Here is a 19765-nt window from a genome sequence, read left to right as displayed (position 1 = left end):
CCAACCCCTGCACAGGCCAGAGACAGGGGTCAGAGAAGCCGTGGGTGCTAGGTCATCCATGTGGCCCCTCCCAGCATGACACCCTCCCTCATGCCTAGAGCGCCTGCTGTCAATGTCCGGGGATGACCTTCAGGAGTTCCTCCAGGAGACACTGAAGAAAACCTGGACCCTGGACGATGATGTTGTCATCAAGAAGCTGCAGGACTGCAAGCGGGAGCTAGCCAAGCTAAAATGCCCCCTGCCTGCTGAAGGTGAGCCCAGAGCAGGTTTCAGGCAGCCCATTCTGCCTTGGGGGTGTCAGCAGTGGGAGGACCCAGGCCCTTGGCTCACTGCACCCTGGAGCCCAGATGCCCTGCTCTCCAGCCAGATGGCAGTGTCCCTTTCGGCCCTAGGGGCAGTCTTTCCCTCACTGGCCCCAACACAGGTGCAAAGCCTGATGCCCACAGCTGAACTCCCAGGATCCTCATAGGACAGAGGTGTGGCAGGACTCCCACCTGCATGTAGGATTGGCTACAGGGAAGTTTGGCTGTGGCCAACCCTGGGCCCTGAGGGTGAAAGCAGCCAGTCGCTCCATCTCTTGCAGTCACTGGAGAAGACCTGGAATGGGCCCAGGTCACCCTTTTGTGGGCATCAAATCCTACACAGAAGAGCAGCTCAGACCCAGAGGGAGGGACTGCAGGTCCCAGGGCAGAACCCAGAGTGCAGCTGAGGGCAATGGTGCCCTTGTCTCTGAGGGCACAGAGGCAGCATGACCAGCATCACCATCCTGCTGTGTGTGGCGATTGGAGAGTCCCTGTGCTTGTCCACGGCTGCTGCTTCCATAGGTGGTCTGAGCCCAGGTCAGCCATGCGGCACAGAAAGGCTGCAGAGCAGGTACTGGTGAGGCCCAGCTGTGCCTCCCAGCTGGTGCCGTCTCTATGTCTTCATGTGGCAGAGGCAGTGAGGTGAGTCTCCCAGCAGGGGAGTCTCCCAGAAGGGGTCACTGCTGTGTCGTTGGGGAACAGAGTCCCAAAGGCAGAGGATGCTGGATGTACCCAGGCACACTTTAAAGGAGAGCATCCCCTGTCACTGAGGGCCTTTCTGTGATGATCTTGCTGTCCCAAAGTCCCAGCTCTGACCACCAACACCTGAGGGGTCAGTTCATTCTAGCCATTTAGGAGTTACACAGACAGTCACACTAAGCTGGTTCCATGTCAGGGTACAAGAAAGCCTGATGTATCAGGCAACAAGAACTCCACTGAGTCCTGAATGGAAGGCAGGTACCCCAAACAACAGAGAGTGGGGCAGGGTGCTCAGGGCCCTTACACCCCTGGGGAGCTGTCCGGCTGGGCCAGCGGTGTCCCTACACTGACTTAGGCCTGGCTGCACACATGCTTCCCTCTGAGCTCAGCAGCCTAAAGCGTGTGCTGAGCATCACACCAGGTGACAGGGACCCCGCTGATCAAGTTAGGGCAGTGCACCCTGCAGGCCACGTATGGTGTCTGGTAAAGCAAAACTCGCCTGTTTTCCTCCCAGAAAAACCTGAAGCAGTTGGCAGCCCAACCAGGGGACGTGCCCGAATCTCACTGAAGAACATCTTTCCATCTATGGCCCTGAGGAGAAAGAACAGCATTCAGGAGAGCAAGGGGCGTCACCCTGAACCTGCAGCTCCTTCATGCCAGGAGCCCCCTGGGGATTCAAGTTATGACTCCCAGGCCAACCTAAAGAAAGATGTAGAGGAGGAGATGGGGAGTCTTGAGGAGAGCAGTACACAGTCACAGGACCAGGAGTGCCCTGAGGGTGCCTCGGTGCCTATACATGCCGCACACCTCCCAGGACCCCAGCACACCGTGCCAGATGCGCCAGGCCCACTCCGGCGCGGGCTCGTCAAAGTGCCCTTTCATGATGATAGTGATGAGGAGCCAGAAGAGGAAGGAAGCGTGGTGGAGGAGGAGGAACAGGTGGAGGAGGAGAAGGAGGGTGTGGAGGAAGAGGATGTAGAGGAGGAGGATGTGGAGCACAACTTTGTGGAGGAAGAGAACTTTGTGGAAGAGGAGGAGCCTGTGGAGGAGGAAGAAGAGGAGGAAGAGGAGGATGAATTTATGGAGGATGAAGAGGAGTTGCAGGAGTTTGAGGAGTTGGAGGAGGAGTTTGAGGAGGAGGAGGAGGAGTTGGAGGAGGAGGAGGAGGCTGGTGTGCGCCCTCGCTTTCCGAGCTTGCTGTGCGCCATTGTGCCGCTTGAAACCATACATGAAGAGGACGAGGAGGAATATAATGAGGACGATGCCTCCCCAGGGCCCTCGACCCCAGCCCTGTCTGAGACCTCTTCCGCATCTTTGATTTGCTCTTGCCCCGCATCCCCACGGAGCCTGCAGGGGAGGGGATTGCTGTTCGGAAGACGCTGCCTGTCAAACCCCGAGCTGCCTACCAGAGGCACAGTCTGCGAGCGCCTTGACCTGGCCAGCCAGCAGGGCTCCTTGGCCCCCAGCCAGGCTGTCCCAGCCCCCTGGGCCAGCCCCATGAGGAGAGAGCAGCAGCTTGAGGGCATTGTTGCTGCTCAATCCACAGGGCAGCTGGATGTTGTTGGGCTCCTGAAGGAGGGTGCCAGCCCCCTATGTGCCCAGCCTAGGCTGACCAGAAGCCTGCCCTCTGTTTATTCTGAGGCCTCCATGTTGGACAAGGCTCCCCTCCGGAGCTCGTGTCCCCCTATCCTGACCTGTCACCATGAATCATATTAGGCTGTGCAGCCAGTTGGTTGCAAAGGAAAATGTAAAGGAGGAAGATATGGAGCACAACTTTGTGGGGGAAAAAAAGAACTTTGTGAAGAGGAGGAGGAAATTATGGCAGAGGAGCCTGTGGAGGAGGAGGAAGAAGAGGAGGAAGAGGAAAAAGGATTTACGGAGGAGCCTGTGGAGGAGGAGGAAGAAGAGGAGGAGGAAAAAGGATTTATGGAGGAGCCTGTGGAGGAGGAGGAGGAAGAGGAGGAGGAAAAGGATTTACGGAGGAGCCTGTGGAGGAGGAGGAGGAAGAGGAGGAGGAAAAAGGATTTATGGAGGAGCCTGTGGAGGAGGAGGAGGAAAAGGAGGAGGAGGAAAAAGGATTTATGGAGGAGCCTGTGGAGGAGGAAGAAGACGAGGAGGAGGAAAAAGGATTTATGGAGGAGCCTGTGGAGGAGGAGGAAGAAGAGGAGGAGGAAAAAGGATTTATGGAGGAGCCTGTGGAGGAGGAGGAAGAAGAGGAGGAGGAAAAAGGATTTACGGAGGAGCCTGTGGAGGAGGAGGAAGAGAACTTTGTGAAAGAGGAGGGGAGGATTCATGGAGGAGGAACCTGTAGAAGAGGAGGAGGAAGACTTCGTTGAGGAGGAGGAGTCATTGTTGGAGATAGCACCCACTTCCCTGAGGAGGGAGATGATGTTTTGCTGGAGACCAGAATTCCTCTGGCTACCCACCACTCCACCATTAGGAGGAAACCTAGGACCTTTGGTGATTTAATATTGATTGATTCTTTTAATTGTTTGTTCAAATATTGATAATAAATTGTTTGCTTTGAACATGTTTCGTTTGATATTGGGATCCTCCCTACCCCCCACGAACACAGCTGCTACACAGATTCCCTGAGTGTTGCAAAAGGCCCACAAGTTTACCCAGAGAACTCATGGTGGAGGTGAGCTGAGCAAGGCTGGACCACAGAACTCACAGACAGGAATCCACCTGACACTTGCAGGAGCTGAAGCTGGGAAGAGGGGAGGTGGAGCAGGCTGCAGCACCTGCTGGTACAGGCAAAGGCCAGGACTGAGGCCAGACCAAACCAAGGAACGACACTGATGCCCCCCCAAGCATGTGTGAGGTCAGGCTGGGAGCCCCCTGGCAGGAGAATTTGGGGGAACTTCCCTATTAGGCTGCATTCCTGCTGGAGAGCGCAGGAGCCAGGGCTGGGGGTGGGTCACATGAGGCAGCTCTTCTTTACTCCTCAGTTTCTGTGGGGACAGGTTCTGGGGACAGACCAGGCTAGGACAGCCACAGAACTGATGGCATGCACAGGAAGTCAGGGCACAGTGTAGGGTGAGCCTGACTCTGCTAGGCTGCAACACCTGCCAGCGATAGCTGAGACTGCAGGTGGGCCACGCCAGGCCAGGTTGAAGCACACATCAGCACAAGCAGAACATGGGACTGGGAACAGGTCTGGTAGGGGTATTTTATTTACTCTCCTGCTGGGCTGCAGCTCCCACTGGTGAGTGCAAGAGTTGGGGATGTGGGCAGACCAGGCTGGGCAAGGCTGAAACACCATTTGTAACACAGCATACATGTGGGCTAAGTCAGGGGCAAGCCAGAATGGGCTGGGCTCCAGCACCCACTCATACTTGCAAGAGCCAAGATGGATGTGGGACAGGCAAAGCTGCAGCATCCACTATATCACGTGAACACAATGTCTGGGAGTTGGGAAGACTGGGCAAGGCTGTGGCATTCACTGGCAAAGGTCAGAATAGGTAGTGGCAGTTGTACTATGCCTTAGTATCTGCTGATGAGTGCTAGGACTGGGGGCTGGTCGTCCCATGTTGGGCCGCAGCACCCACTGGCATACATAAAATCCATAAGATCCATTGCTGGGAACAGGCCTGATAAGGACTTGAGGAACTCCCCTGCTAGGCTGCAGCTCCCATAATTGAATGCCAGATGCAGGGCTAGGGACAGGACATTCTAAGCTGACCACAGCACCCAGCATCCTATGTGTGAGGCTTGTCTGGGGGTGGGCCGAGCTGGGCCAGTCTACAGCACACATTGGCATGAGCAAGATCCACAATGGGGCTCAGGCCAGGCTGCCTCCTCTCCCTGTCCCAGTTGTCACCTCAATAACTGAGCCCCCCACACACCCTCGCCCCTTCCCCATATCTAAACACATGAATACACAAATACAAATATAACCTCATACATGGCTCTATTCATACACAATCACATAAATACATACCTTTGTAATATATACATATACATACCTACACTCACACACATATACATGAGTGAGTACCCCATCCCTTGCCCTGGTTCCCTTTCCCCACCCTGTCTCCCCTTGTCTCTCCTTTCCCGTCTCCCTCTCTCCCCCTTCTTCCTCCCTCCTCTCCTGTCCCCCCATGTCCCCTCTATACCCGCGCCCCCTCACACAACCACGCCCCTTGCCCATATCTAAACACATGAACACACAAGTAAAAACTCACAATGCCTACATTCACACATATAAATACATAAATATATACCTTTAAAATACAGACATGTAGACACCTACATTCACACACACATATAAGTGAATATCTCATTCCTTGCCCTGGTTTCTTGCCTCTCCCCACCCCATCTCCCCTCATCCCTCCCTTTCCTGTCTCTCTGTCTCGCCCTCCCTATGCAACTCCATCTGCAGAAAAAAAAATTATCTTAATCAATAAAAACATCTTTAACATTTTTATTGGAAAAGCAGATTTATAGAGACAAGGACAGACAGAAAGAGAGGTTTTACCTTTGCTGGTTCACTCCTCAAATGGCCAGAATGGCCCCAGTTGAATCCATCCAAACCCAGGAGTTTCTTCTGCAGGGTCCCAAGGCTTTGGGCCTTCCTCTGCTGCTTTCCCAGGCCACAGGCAGGGAGCTGGGTCTGAAATGGAACAGCAGGAACTTGAACTGCCGCCCACATGTAGGATGCAGGTACAAGGAAGCATCAGATTTAGTGCCCCCACCCCCTACCCTTCCAGATGGCCAGAGGCCATGCAAGAGCCCCCACCCCACCAGGGCCTCTCGGGAAGCCAGGAGACTGGGGGCCCGCCCTAGGCCCCCCTCGACCTGGCCTGGGGAAGGTGTCCCGACCCAGACGGGAACAATGACCTCACCCCAACCCTTCCAGGTGGCCGGGGGCCGCTAAAAGTGGCCAGCGATCTGGGTTGGAAAAAGCGCCCAGACGCCCCACCCCCAGGAGTCTGGGGGGAGGACCCCAGAAACGGGCCGCGGAAGGCGCCCCTACTCCTACCCTTACCAGCGGCCCGACCACAGCCAGGGAAGGCGCACCCCAACCCCGACCGGGGAACGCCCTCCCACCCCCTACCAGCCCAAGCGGCCAGGCGCCCACCCCAGTGTCCCCCGACCCGGGCCTGCGAAGGCTCCTCCACCCCCTCCCCTTCCAGGCAGCCGGGCCTTCCGAGCGGCCCCGACCAGTGCCTTGGATCTCCATTGCCTTTTTTTCTTTAAGATTTTAATTTTGTTAGAAATTTAGACAGAGACGAAGATTCTCTGTCACTGACTTACAGTTTAGCGCTCCTCAGTTTTTCCTTTCTGGCCGCACTGGAAGTCGGCCATTGCTGAACACGCTGGGGTCACGTAGGTGACGTTCCCGCGTTGACGACGGGGTCACACACACGCTGGGGTCACGCAAGCGTCAGGGTCACTCACAGTTCAGTCGACGCCCGGACTCCGAGGTGAGCAGATGCAAGGAAGCCCAGGTAAGCCGCGGATGGGATAGTCAGTGTGGAGGCCCGGCCGGGGTGGAGAGTCAGCGGGTCTGGGTGGAGGGGCTCCCGGCCGGGGTGGAGGGTTCGCGGGTAGGACAGAGGGGCACCGGGCGGGTTGAGCGGCACAGGGTCTGGGTGCAAGTTCACCGTGCTGGGGCGGAGGATCACCGTGCTGGGGCGGAGGGCTCCCGGCTGGGGCAGAGGGTCACCGGGCCGGGGTGGAGGGCTCGAGGCTAGGACAGAGGGGCGACGGGCCAGGGTGGAGGGGCACCTGGCCAGGGTGGAGGGGCACCTGACAGGAGTGGAAGATCACCGGGCCGGGGTGGAGGACTCGCAGCTAGGACAGAGGGGCACCGGGCCGGGGTGGAAGTTCACCTGACTGGGGTGGAGAATCACCGTGCTGGGGCGGAGGGTTACCGGGCTGGGGTGGAGGATCACCGGCCTGGGATAGTAAGTGCTAAGGGCCTGGGCTGGGATGGAGGGGCTCCAGGTCTGGGTGGAGGGTCACTGGGCTGGGTTAGTCAGCGCTGAGGGCCCGGGCCAGGGTGGACGGCTCGCAGCTAGGACAGGGGGTTAGCGGGCTGGGGTGGAGGGTACCGAGCTAGAGGGTGACCGGGCTGGGGTGGAGAGGCACCTGACCGGGCTGGGGCGGAGAGTCACTGGGCCGGGGTAGAGGGTCACTGGGCTGGGACGGGCAGTCACCTGGCTGGGATGAAGGGTCACCTGGCTTGGGTAGAGGGCTCCCAGCTGGACTGAGGGTCACCTAGCTGGGACTAAGGGTCACCAGGCTGAGGCACAGGGTTCCCGGATGGGACAGAGGGCTCCCGCTCCCGACAGATGGGGTGGAGGTCACCGGACTAGAGTGGAGGCTTCCGGCTTGGACAGGCTGGGAAGGACGGTCCTGGCTGGTGCAGTGTGATGACCCGGCCACTCCAGATCACCCATGTCCCCAGCCTCAGCTCCTTTTTCGTCATTTTTTTGAGGTGGTTGTTGTTGTTGTATGCTATACTTTGCTATTATATGTTATGCTTGTGTTTATGCTTATGGCTGAGCTATGCTTATGGCTATACTATGCTTGTAGTTATGGTATGCTTATGGCTTTATTATGCTTACGACTATGCTTGTGGCTGTGCTTTTGGCTAAGCCATGCTTATGGCTATGCTTTTGCCTAGGTTATTCTTTTGGCTATGCTATGGTTATGCTATGCTGTACTTTTGGTTATGCTATGCTATGCTTATGGCTATGTTATGCTTTATATTGTGCTTTTGGCTATGCTTATGGTCATGCTACGCTTATGGTTATTGTACGCTATGCTTACGGCTATACTATGCTGTGCTTATGGCTATACTATGCTTATGGCTATGCTTATGGCTGTGATATACTATGCTTATCGCTGTGCTATGCTTATGGCTATGCTGTGCTTATGGCTGTGATATACTATGCTTAGCGCTGTGCTATGCTTATGGCTATGCTGTGCTTATGGCTATGTTATGCTTAAGGCTATGCTATTCTATGCTGTGCTCTGTTATGCTATGCTTAAAGCTATGCTGTGCTATGCTATGCTATCATATACTATGGTATGCTATGGTATGGTATGCTATGCTATGCTGTACTATGGTATGCTGTGGGGTGTTATGCTATGGTATGGTTTGGTATGGTATGGTGTGCTGTGCTATGATATTGTATGCTATGCTATATGCTGTATGGTATGAGCTGTGCTATGCTATATTCTATATACAGTGCTATACTCTGCTCCCAGTTTTCTCCCAAATAGAGGGCTGCATGGCAGGGGCACACTGTGTCGTGTGTACACTGTGGACATATGTAGGATTTGGTTATGTGAGCTCTTGGTCGCATTTGTGCAGGACCAGCAACAGCCGTAACTTGGTTCCTGAGCACTGGGGTCCTTGGGGTGGGACGGACAATGCAGTTTCGTTTGATATTGGGATCCTCCCTACCCCCCACGAACACAGCTGCTACACAGATTCCCTGAGTGTTGCAAATGGCCCACAAGTTTACCCAGAGAACTCATGGTGGAGGTGAGCTGAGCAAGGCTGGACCACAGAACTCACAGACAGGAATCCACCTGACACTTGCAGGAGCTGAGGTTGGGAAGAGGGGAGGTGGAGCAGGCTGCAGCACCTGCTGGTACAGGCAAAGGTCAGGACTGAGGCCAGACCAAACCAAGGAACGACACTGACCTCCCCCCAGCCCCCCCAAGCATGTGTGAGGTCAGGCTGGGAGCCCCCTGGCAGGAGAATTTGGGGGAACTTCCCTATTAGGCTGCATTCCTGCTGGAGAGCGCAGGAGCCAGGGCTGGGGGTGGGTCACATGAGGCAGCTCTTCTTTACTCCTCAGTTTCTGTGGGGACAGGTTCTGGGGACAGACCAGGCTAGGCCGGCCACAGAACTGATGGCATGCACAGGAAGTCAGGGCACAGTGTAGGGTGAGCCTGACTCTGCTAGGCTGCAACACCTGCCAGCGATAGCCGAGACTGCAGGTGGGCCACGCCAGGCCAGGTTGAAGCACACATCAGCACAAGCAGAACATGGGACTGGGAACAGGTCTGGTAGGGGTATTTTATTTACTCTCCTGCTGGTCTGCAGCTCCCACTGGTGAGTGCAAGAGTTGGGGATGTGGGCAGACCAGGCTGGACAAGGCTGAAACACCATTTGTAATACAGCATACATGTGGGCTAAGTCAGGGGCAAGCCAGAATGGGCTGGGCTCCAGCACCCACTCGTACTTGTAAGAGCCAAGATGGATGTGGGACAGGCAAAGCTGCAGCATCCACTATATCACGTGAACACAATATCTGGGAGTTGGGAAGACTGGGCAAGGCTGTGGCATTCACTGGCAAAGGTCAGAATAGGTAGTGGCAGTTGTACTATGCTTTAGTATCTGCTGATGAGTGCTAGGACTGGGGACTGGCCGTCTCATGTTGGGCCGCAACATCCACTGGCATACATAAAATCCATAAGATCCATTGCTGGGAACAGGCCTGATAAGGACTTGAGGAACTCCCCTGCTAGGCTGCAGCTCCCATAATTGAATGCCAGATGCAGGGCTAGGGACAGGACATTCTAAGCTGACCACAGCACCCAGCATCCTATGTGTGAGGCTTGTCTGGGGGTGGGCCGAGCTGGGCCAGTCTACAGCACACACTGGCATGAGCAAGATCCACAATGGGGCTCAGGCCAGGCTGCGTTGGACCACAACACGCACCAGTTCACATGAGGGCTTAAGTCGGAGGGAGTGGTCAGGTAGCTGCTGCACCCATCAGCAAGAGTTAGCACTGGGATCGGGCAGGTGGAGCCAAGCTCTAGCATCTGTTGGCCAGTGCCAAGCTGGGCATGCCATCTCAGACTAGGACACAATACTCACTGACATGTGGAAGACCCAGCAGTAGGAGTGGGCCTGCTAGGGGAATTTCAGTGACTCATTTGTGGGGCTGCTGTTTCCACTGCTGAGCATGAGAGCTGGGACTGGGGATGGGCTGGTCTGGAGACAGGCCAGGTTGAGCTAAGATACAACACCCATGACTGCACACGAGCCAGATGCATGCAGGACAGACTAGGCTGCAGCACATGCTGGCACACGCAAGAACCGGGCTGGGGGCTGACCTGTTGGAGTTTATGGGGAGTCACCTTGACTAGGCCACAGCAACCACTGGTGTGTGTGAAGACCAGGCCTGTGGCTGACTGGCCTGGGCTAGGCTGCAGCACCCAGCAGTTCACATGAGATGGGGCTTGGGGCAGAACTGACCAGGCAGCTGCATCCTCTGATTTGTGTACTGGCTGCTGCAGGTGATGTCTGAACACGACCCTGTACACACAAGTCAAGTCTGAGGTCAACTCAGGTGAGGTTTCTTGGGGACTCCCCAACTAGATGGCTGGACTCCAACCCTGACGGCAGGGAAAATCATAATGTATGTGTCTGACCTTGGAGTGCATGTGTTGGAACTGGGCTTCCTCAGTTGCTGACATCTATGCAGTTAACAGCAGGCCCACGTGCCCATGGGGAACATAACAGCCACCTCATCTAGGCCAGGAAAGGACACTGAGGGCCTCTGCAGAGGCTGGAAAGCAGGACCAGTCTCCTGAACAAGCTTTGCACCATGTGCCAGGGTCTGTGCATGCACTAAGGTGGGCTTTGTTAGCCAATAGACCGTGGGAAGATTTTCTCAACCCTGGAGTAACAAAGGCAACAATGTCTCAGAATTATTAGAAACATTCAAGTAACACCCTCACAACACTCAGAGTCCCAAAGTTCAATGCAAGGATGCTATTTAAAAAGTTATAGCATGTAAGATTCATTTATTATTATTTTTTTTGGAAAGTCAGTATATACACAGGAGGAGAGACATTGTAGACATTTGTGCCAAGGGAGACATTGTAGGAGACAGGGAATGGAAAGTTACCCACTGGCATACATTTGGCAGGGGTCGGGGGAAGACCAGGCTGAATCTGTCCACAAATGAGGACTGGGATTGGATGCACTGAGGCGGGCCAGACCCCAACACCCTCTGGTGTCCTGGAGGACCAGGATAGATGTGGGATGGACTAGGCTAGGTCTCAACCCCCTACTGAGCCATGTGTGAGCCATATGTGGGTATGGACAAACCATGGCTGGGCTGAAACATCCAACAGCAAGGACCAGTTTGGGTTGAAGGCCAGTCAGGAAAAGGCACTGTTCCTGCTATCACAGGAGGTGGACTGAGTAGGGCTGTCTCATGGGTCCACTGGTAAGCGTGAAACCTGGCATTGGGAGAGGTTCTGATGGAGGAGCCTGGGCAACTCCTCTGGCAGGACACAGATCCAGCAGGTAAGCACAAGAAACTTGATAGGAAACAGTCCAGAACAGGGCATGGAAAGTTACCCACTGGCATACATTTGGCAGGGGTCAGGGGAAGACCAGGCTGAATCTGTCCACGTCATCCACTGGCAAATCCAAGCCCCAGAACAGTGTGGGTCCAAACGGGTTCGGTCGCAACAAAGACTAGTGCACAATACGGAATGCCAAGGTGAGGTTGCCCGTACCGGAAGGGACCACAGCACCCAACCAGCAAGCATGATAACCAGGTAGGGGGCAGAGCTAGCAGGGGAATAAGGGGTGGTTCCTTTGCTGGACAGCTACTCCCGCTGGAGAGCGTGGGCTGGGAAGGGGGCAGAGCAAACTAGGCAGGGCTACAATACCTGTGCGCCTCATGTGGACTAGATCAGGGAAAAGCCAGGCTGGGCTGATTATTCCTACTGGTGCAAACAAAATTAGAGTGGGTGAGGGTTGTTTGGGCTTAGCCACAGCATCAGCTGGTAGAAGCTGGCACTGGGGGCTAGTTCTGTCAAGTCAAACCACAGAACTATCTGGAGAGTGTATAATCTGGGAGTGGGAGATACCTGGGAGGGAAATAGTAGTTTCCCCCCTCTTGGGTTACCAATGCCTTGGGAGGGCATAAAACTACTACAGGGGCTGGGGTGGAATGGGGTGTGGGACAGACTGGACTACTGCTACACATACTGGCAAACCAGGGTAGGGGGCGGGCCTGGTGGGGGTTATTGCGGGTCTCTCCAACTAGGCTGCAGCTCCCACTGGTTTACATGAGGGCCGAGTATGCGCTGGGCAGAACCAGGCTGGACTGCAGCACCCATTGGTTCCAGTGGAAGTCGGGAGTGAAAACAGAACCAACCCAGCAATTGCAACCACCAGCTGATCAGGGCGATGGACTGTGTCAGGCCCTGTACTTGCTAGCACATACAAGAATCTGGTTTGAGAATACCTCAGACAAAGTTTCTTTGGAGATCTGCCCAATCTAAATGCTGGACTCAGAACCCAAACCAAGAAAAGAGAGAAGACAGAACAGGCCAACCAACCGTCTCAGCTATATCTTGGCAGCGAAATACAGGGCAAACAGAGACTCTATGATGGATTAGGTCAATCAGTGGATTCTTCAAAGACCTCATGGTGCTTGGAGTGGCAAGATTGGCAGCGATTCATAACTGTTGAAATATCAAAACCACTTGAGCAAGAACCTCAGAGCATACCCTACATCCGGGACCTGGGGAGGGTGGGAAATTGGGTGGACCTTCGCCCTTAATACCCCCCTTTTAAAATGAAGGAAACAATGTGGAAAAATAATAGTCTTACCTACGTTCCTGTAGCCCTTGAACCTTTTTACCCTAATTAACTATTATACCAAAAAAAAAAAAAATACTTATTTTGCTTTAGTGAGATGGAACAAGGAAGGAAAGAAGGAGGAAGTGAAGGAAAGATGGATGGATGGATGGATGGAGGGAGGGAGGGAGGGAGGGGTGGAGAGAGAATCATCTTCTTTATGTTGGATCAGTGCCAAACTGGCTGCAATGAGCAGAGCTGAGCTGTTGTGAAGCTGGGAGCCAGGAGCTCCTTCCGGATCACCTATGTGGTTGTAGGCCCCAAGCATTTGGGCCATCCTCCCATGCTTTCCCAGGCCATTGGCATGGAGCTGGATTGAAACTGAAGCAGCCAGGATTTCAACTGGGGCCCATACAGGATGCTGGTACTGCAGGTAGAGGATTGGCTTGCTATGTCATGACGCGATCGCTAAAAGAATTTTAATTTACCTTACAAGGCCTGGTGAAGGAAATATAGCTTTGTAATCTCCAATGTTGGAATCCAAAACATTTTTTTTTCTCAGAATTTCTAATTGTTCATGATATATTTGGACAAATGGCAACTCAGGGTTCACAAAGAATGTATAAATGTTTATTTGGCAACACAAAAGCAGTATGATGTAGCACATTTATTTTAAGTAAAATAGATATCTTACAAAATTGTATAGGAGCTCTGTGCAATGCCCTGTTATATAAATCCTCATCTTAGATGAATCAGGATTTTATATTGGCAACATTTCTAGTCCTGGCTGCTCCACTTCCCATCCAGCTCCATACATATGGCCTGGGAAAGCAGTGGAGGATGGCTCAAAGCCTTGGGATCGTGCACTTGCATAAGCGACCCAAAGGAAGCTCCTGGCTCCTGGCTTTGGGTCGGCTCAACTCTGGCCATCGTGGCCACTTGGAGAGTGAACCAGCAGACAGAAGTTCTTTTTCTCTGTCTCCTTTTCTCTGAAAATCTAAGTTTCCAATAAAAATAAGTAAATCTTTAAAATCAGACATTATCAACCTCATTGATGGCTAAAGGTTCTTTTTCAAGCAACAGAAGTGAATGGGAAGAAAGAAAAGGCAGGATGTGTGCACCAGTGCATGGGGTAAATGTATACTCAGAACACACCCTTGTGGTCTTTGGAAGGGCTGTCAGGAGTTGATCCAAAGGCATGGCTGAGCCCTGGAACTTCTAGCAAGCTCTGAGTAAGGATTTTGATTCTGAGCAGAGAGAGCCTGCAGTTCATAGTGATGGTCCAGGGGCCAGCATTGTTGCACAGTGGATGAAGCCATATGCTGTAATACTAGCGCTGCTTTGGATTGCAGCTGCTCCACTTCCATCCCACCTGCCTACTACTATGCCTGGGAAAGCAGCAGAACACAGCCCAAGTGCTCTGGCCCCTGCACCCACATGGAGACCAGAATGGAGTTCCAAGGTTCTGGCCCAGCTCCATTCACTGGGCACATTTTAAATACAATCCACTAATCTTTAAAAATGAGAAAGGATGGCCCACTTTTAGTCTCCTGGCATCCCACTAACAATGATGGCAGTGGCTTTCCAGGGACCTGCGTCCTTAAGATGGACGTGGGCACAGCGGCCACCTGTGTGGAGCTGGATGGGCTTCCTGCAGGTGGAATTCACGTCTCCAGCAGGAGGGAGCCCCCAGGCTCTCATGCTCCCTCCAACTCTGGTCAGTGCAAGCAGGTCACTGGAGCGCCGATGATGACAACCTCCTGCCCCCATTCTCCATTATTAGGCTTTGATTTTATCTTTGATGCTTATGTTGTTGAGAAGAATGTATGTCCATGAGGACCACTGATTAGAGTGGGTAGGGGATAGTTAGGACAAATACTTCCAATTCTTTTTTCCTTTGTTTCCTGTAACTTAAGGTGTGGGGGAGGGGAAGGGAAGGAGTCACTCCTAAAATTAGCAACCAGAGATAGGGGATGACCACCTGATTTCATCTTAGAAACCCTGATGTGGAGAAGCATATCTGAAGGTATTGCTTGAGAGGTTTTGATAGTTCTGCAATGTTCTTGGTTTCACTGCTCCAGGGTTGAGAAAAATTTCCAAGGTGTATTGGCTGACAAAGTCCACCTTAATGCATTCATTTGCCCAGACACATGCTGCCACTACTTGGCCTGAAGACTGGTCCAACCTGTTCTGCTTTTCAGTTTCTGATGGCATTCAACATCCTCTGCAGACCTAAATGTGTTGGCTGCCATGTCCCTCATGTGCATCCAGGCATGCCATCCATTGCATAGGCATCAGCAACTGAGGAGGCTGAGTCCCAACACATGCATCTCAAGGTTGGACCACAAAATCCCTGTGGCCAGAGTTTTGAGCCCAGCTGTCCAGTTGGGGCTCCCACAAGAGACCATCTAGAGTGACTTCAAACCTTATTCTTGTGCGTGCTAGCTAGTGCACGGTCTGGTTCAGTCCATCACCTACATCACCCTATGCACACACTGGTGACTGTAGCTGATGGTCACTTCTGTTTCCAGCCCCATGTCTTAACCAGCCCCCACAAAACCAGCCCTTATTTACACCAGTAGGAACTGCAGTCTACTTGGGGTGGTCTCCAATTACCCCACCAAGTCTGTGCCCATACCCTGCTCCTATATGTGCCACTATGTGCAGGAAACTAGTCCATTCCATCCCAAATCCCATCTGATCTCATACACGTCTCTGGGTGCTGTGGCTCAGCTCAGTCCACCCCAGACCACAACACAGCCCACACATATGCCAATGGATGCTGCCACATTGTCCGGCGTAGTCCATCCCCAACCGTGGCACTCATGCTCACCAACAGGAACTACAAGCCCAGCACAGGAATGCCCACAGTTTCTCTACTGGGCCCACTCCTAGCCCTGAATCTTGCACTTTCCAGGCATATTGCTGTATAGCTGGACATGACTTGCATCCAGTCCTGTGGAAAACCCTGCCAATCTAAAATCCAAACTACTACTAATAATAATGACAGGGTAAAAAAAGATAAAAGAAAACCCTGGCCAGCCTGCACTTATCTTGGCCCTTGCATGGTGGCCTAGCCTAGCCCTGCCCTTCCCCAAACCCAGCTCACATGCAGGCTGGTGGATGTTGTAGCCCTGCACTGGCTAATCCTGCCCTCTTCCAGTTCTCATGCTCACCAGTTGGAGTAGTGGCCCAGCAGGGGAGCCCCCACAACCCTACCAGCAGGTTCACTGCTAGCCCTGGCTCTTGTGTGTGCCAGCAGATGCTGTTGCCCAGTCTGGCTTGACAGGTTTAGCCTTGGCTTTTGCTAGCATGTGCTGCAGTATGGCTCTGTCCAGCCTGCTCCTAGCCCCAGCTTATGATGGCAGGGTCCACAACCTTGTCAAACCCAGTCAATCCCCAGGTCTTTCCCTCACATGAACTGGTGGGTGCTGTGTTCCAAACCAGCCCAACCTGCACCTTGTCGTGGTCCTGGCTCTTGCACCTACTCGCGGGTGCTACAGACTTACCCACACTTGCCCAACCCCCAGCCCCAGTTAACCTGAAGACCTGGCACATATGTATACTGATGGATATTGTGGTCCAGCCTGGCCTGGGATGGATATTGTGGTCCAGCCTGGCCTGGGATGGTCCTGAGCTTTGGCTCTTGCATGCACCAGCAGGAGCTGCAGCCTTACAGGGGAGTTCTGCAAGTTCCTCTATCACACCAGCTCACTTGATCTCATGTGTGCTGGTGTGATCCTGGGCCAGCCTGACATCGTCTGTCCCATCTGGACACTTGTCAGTGGATGCTGCAGCCTGTCCTGTTCTGGCCTGCCCCCAGTCCCTGCTTTGGCTGGAGGGTTCTGTGGCCTAGCCGTGCCCAGCCTATCCCCATCTTAGCTCTCATGTGAATTAGCAGCTTAAGTAGCCTAGCCTGATGTGGTCCATAGTCAATCCTTGGTGCCAATGAGCAGTGCAGTCCTGCCTGGTTTTGCCCACCCCCATGCCAGCTCTCATGCTCACCAGTTAGAGCTGCAGCCCAGTACGGCAGTTCCTCAAGGTTCCCCACCAGGCTTGCTCCTAGACCCAGATCTCACACGTGTGTTGGCCGGTGCTAGTCCCTGCCTAGCATAGTCCACTCCTAGTCCCAGCCTTTGCATGTTCTGGTGGGTGCTGTGACCTGGGACAGTTTGACTTGCTTCTGTTCCTAGTTCTCATGTCAGTGACTTCCGTGGCCATGCCTAGCTGAACCCATCACCACCGCCAGCTCTTACACAAACCAGTGCACTCTACAGACCCACAGGGTGACCTCAATATGCCCTACAGAATCTGACCCCAGAACCGGCTCTCAGGTCAAATGGCCACAGAATCCTGAGTGCAAGATGACAGTGAGGTAAGAGATTCTTCAAGGTCCATTGAATATGTGACTCCAACCCAGGTTTCAGTCCAGGCTCCTGTTGGTTTATCACAGGAGACAGACATTGACAGCAAATAAGAAAACAGACCCTCATTTAATTTTTTTTACAGTGCTCTTTGCTGTACTTTTGTATTTACACTCAACACATATTACATCTATAAGTTTAAGGGCAAATAGTGCACCTTCAACATTAACTGTTCCAGTGCTGTTAAAAGCTCCCTTTCCTCCAAGTGGAGCAGCTCAGCAACACTCCTAAGTAACCCAGTGCTCACTTGCTACATTGAAGCTGCCTGGAGCTCCAAAGACTGACATCAACCCTACAGCTGCAGTAGCTTGCTTCAGCTCAGAAAGAAAAGGATACAATCAGAGTTTGACTTGGGCTTGGGAGCAGGCAGACTCCAGTGGGGGGAGAAACACACCCTTGATAAAGCTCCCCAGGGTCACACTACTGGAAGTCTCACATTGTGGTTGGTCTCCATCTCACTCTGCATCCTCCAGACTGGAGTCCTTAGCCATACACATTCCATATATGTACATACATAGACAAGGAAGCTTTATTCCCACACATGGAGATGGCAAGCCTGGGACTAAGGCTCGGAGTGTGTGTCAGTGTCACTCCAGAGCTCGCATCCCATATGGAGGTCTCTTAGAGCCTTGCCTGCTCTGCTTCTGATTCAGATCCTTATGGTCTGGGAAAGCTACAGAGGACTGCCGTAGGTCATTTTCCCTGTACCCATGAGGGACACCCAGAGGAGGCTCCTGAGCTCTGGCTTCAGACTGGCCCAACATAGGGCATTGCATCTATTTGGGGAGAGAGCCCACCAGATGGATCTGTGTCCCTCTAACCCTTTCAAGTAAAATAGTGTATTCCCAATGAATTCAGGATAACAAACCTGAGCAAATCAGTTCCAGAAGGAACAGACACAAGCATAATAAAGGTCATCTATTAATATGTCAGATGGGGTCAGACTGGAGGCTTCTAAGATCTGCAGTAAGACAAGGCACCTCCTGTCATTGAAATCATGACACACAGGGCCCCCAGTCTCAGAGCAGGTGGCACAAGGAAGGGGAGATGGGCATCCACTTAAAAAAGGACGATGCCACACTGTCCCTCTGGGAGTGACAGCATTTCTATGCACATAACACATGACAGGGAGTCAACTAAAACCTTGAGAACTAAAAGATGAAAGTAGCACCATCCAAAAGTACCATGCAAACATTAGCAGGCCTAATGAGGGAATTAGTTGAAATCAAGCAAGTAGCCCAACTCCAATCATTATCAAAATACTTAGCAGTAAACTTAACCAATAGACTAAACATCTATCCAATAGAGAATATAGGATGTAATGCGCAATCTTGAAAGAAACAAAGAATCAAATTGTACCTGCGGTTCACAGGCTGGAAGAATCAATGCGGTAAAACGTGCACATGCCCCATAGCAGTGTGCAGACTCTACCTAATCTCTTTCAAAACAGAAATGACATGTTGTGTTGCAGAGAAGTGGAAAATTCACCACTGAAATTGTGTGAACGGAAATGACCGCACAGCAGTCCACAGGGTCCCGAGTGAGCTATGGCCACGAAGCACCCTCCTTTCCTGTCCCCTAAAGTGCCTCTCCTGGCACTGTCCCAAGTCACTTCAGGCATCACTTCTGGTGCTGACCTGTGCAGGTGCTGACTCCTTGTGTTCCTGGATGAGGCCTGTGGCCCAGAAAGTGGGGGTGACCTTCTCAGGCCCTTCCTGTGCCCAAGATACAGAGGAACCTCCAGTGAGGTGCCTGGCTCACACCCCGCACTGCCTGTGCCTTCAAAGGAGTCATTCCATGGTGGCCATTTCACAGAGGAAGGCCTCAGCTGCCTGAGCTGTGTCTTCCAGTGCCTGTGGTCATGGACCTGCAGCCTGCCTGGCCAGCAGCATCAGGACCATGTTACCTCCCCTGTAGACCTGCCAAGCAGGAGGTTAGTCTCTCAGCCTTCTTCCTGCAACAAGCTTTTTCTTTTTCTTCCCCCAAGATTTATTCATGTTTGTTTGAAAAACAGATTTCCGAACAGAAGGAGAAATAAAGAGTTGTCTTAGACATCTGCTGACTTATCCCTAAATGACTGCAATGGCCAGAGATGAGCCACTATGAAGCCAGAACTTTTTCTAGGTATCTCCCATGGGTGCAGGTTCAAGACTTGGACCATCCTTCAAAGAGCTGGATCAAAATGGAACAACTGGGACAAGAAATGATGCCCTTATGGGATACTAGGACTTGGAAGCAGAAGATTAGCCTGTTATATCAATAGGCCAGAGCCCAGCAATTGGTTCCTACAAATGCCTTGGCAGTACCGCATTCAAGAGCTGAGTAACTGGCACTGGACCGCTGAGGAAACTCATGAGAAAAGGCAGCGGCAATACTGCCTCCCACTGCCCAAGTCTCTCTCTCTCTCTCTCTGCTTTTTGTTTGTTTGCTTGTTTTTGACTGTGTCAAGGATATTTATTCATCATTTATCATTTCCCTTTGAAGTGGAATATAACTTCTGCTTGAAATACAATCATTGGAAATTATAATCAACCTCTGGATTTTTTTCTTCCTTTAACAAGTTCATTTCTCTAGCCCACGCTGATAACAGAATGGCTAGATATCAGTATTTTTCGGAATTATATGAAGTAATCAATACAGTCTCTCTTATTTAACACTGTATGTATATGGGCAATCTTTATATTTGGTTATATATATTTTAAAGTATTCTTATGATTTCAAAAATTTCATATTAGAGTTTATGTCAAATATAAAGCATTAAGTACTTT

The sequence above is a fragment of the Ochotona curzoniae genome, unplaced genomic scaffold (assembly GCF_017591425.1).
Source record: "Ochotona curzoniae isolate NIBS_2020 unplaced genomic scaffold, NIBS_Ocur_1.0 scaffold_4763, whole genome shotgun sequence".
Classification (NCBI taxonomy): domain Eukaryota; kingdom Metazoa; phylum Chordata; class Mammalia; order Lagomorpha; family Ochotonidae; genus Ochotona; species Ochotona curzoniae.
The sequence above is the reverse complement of the archived record's forward strand: the minus strand, read 5'-3'. Positions refer to the sequence as shown.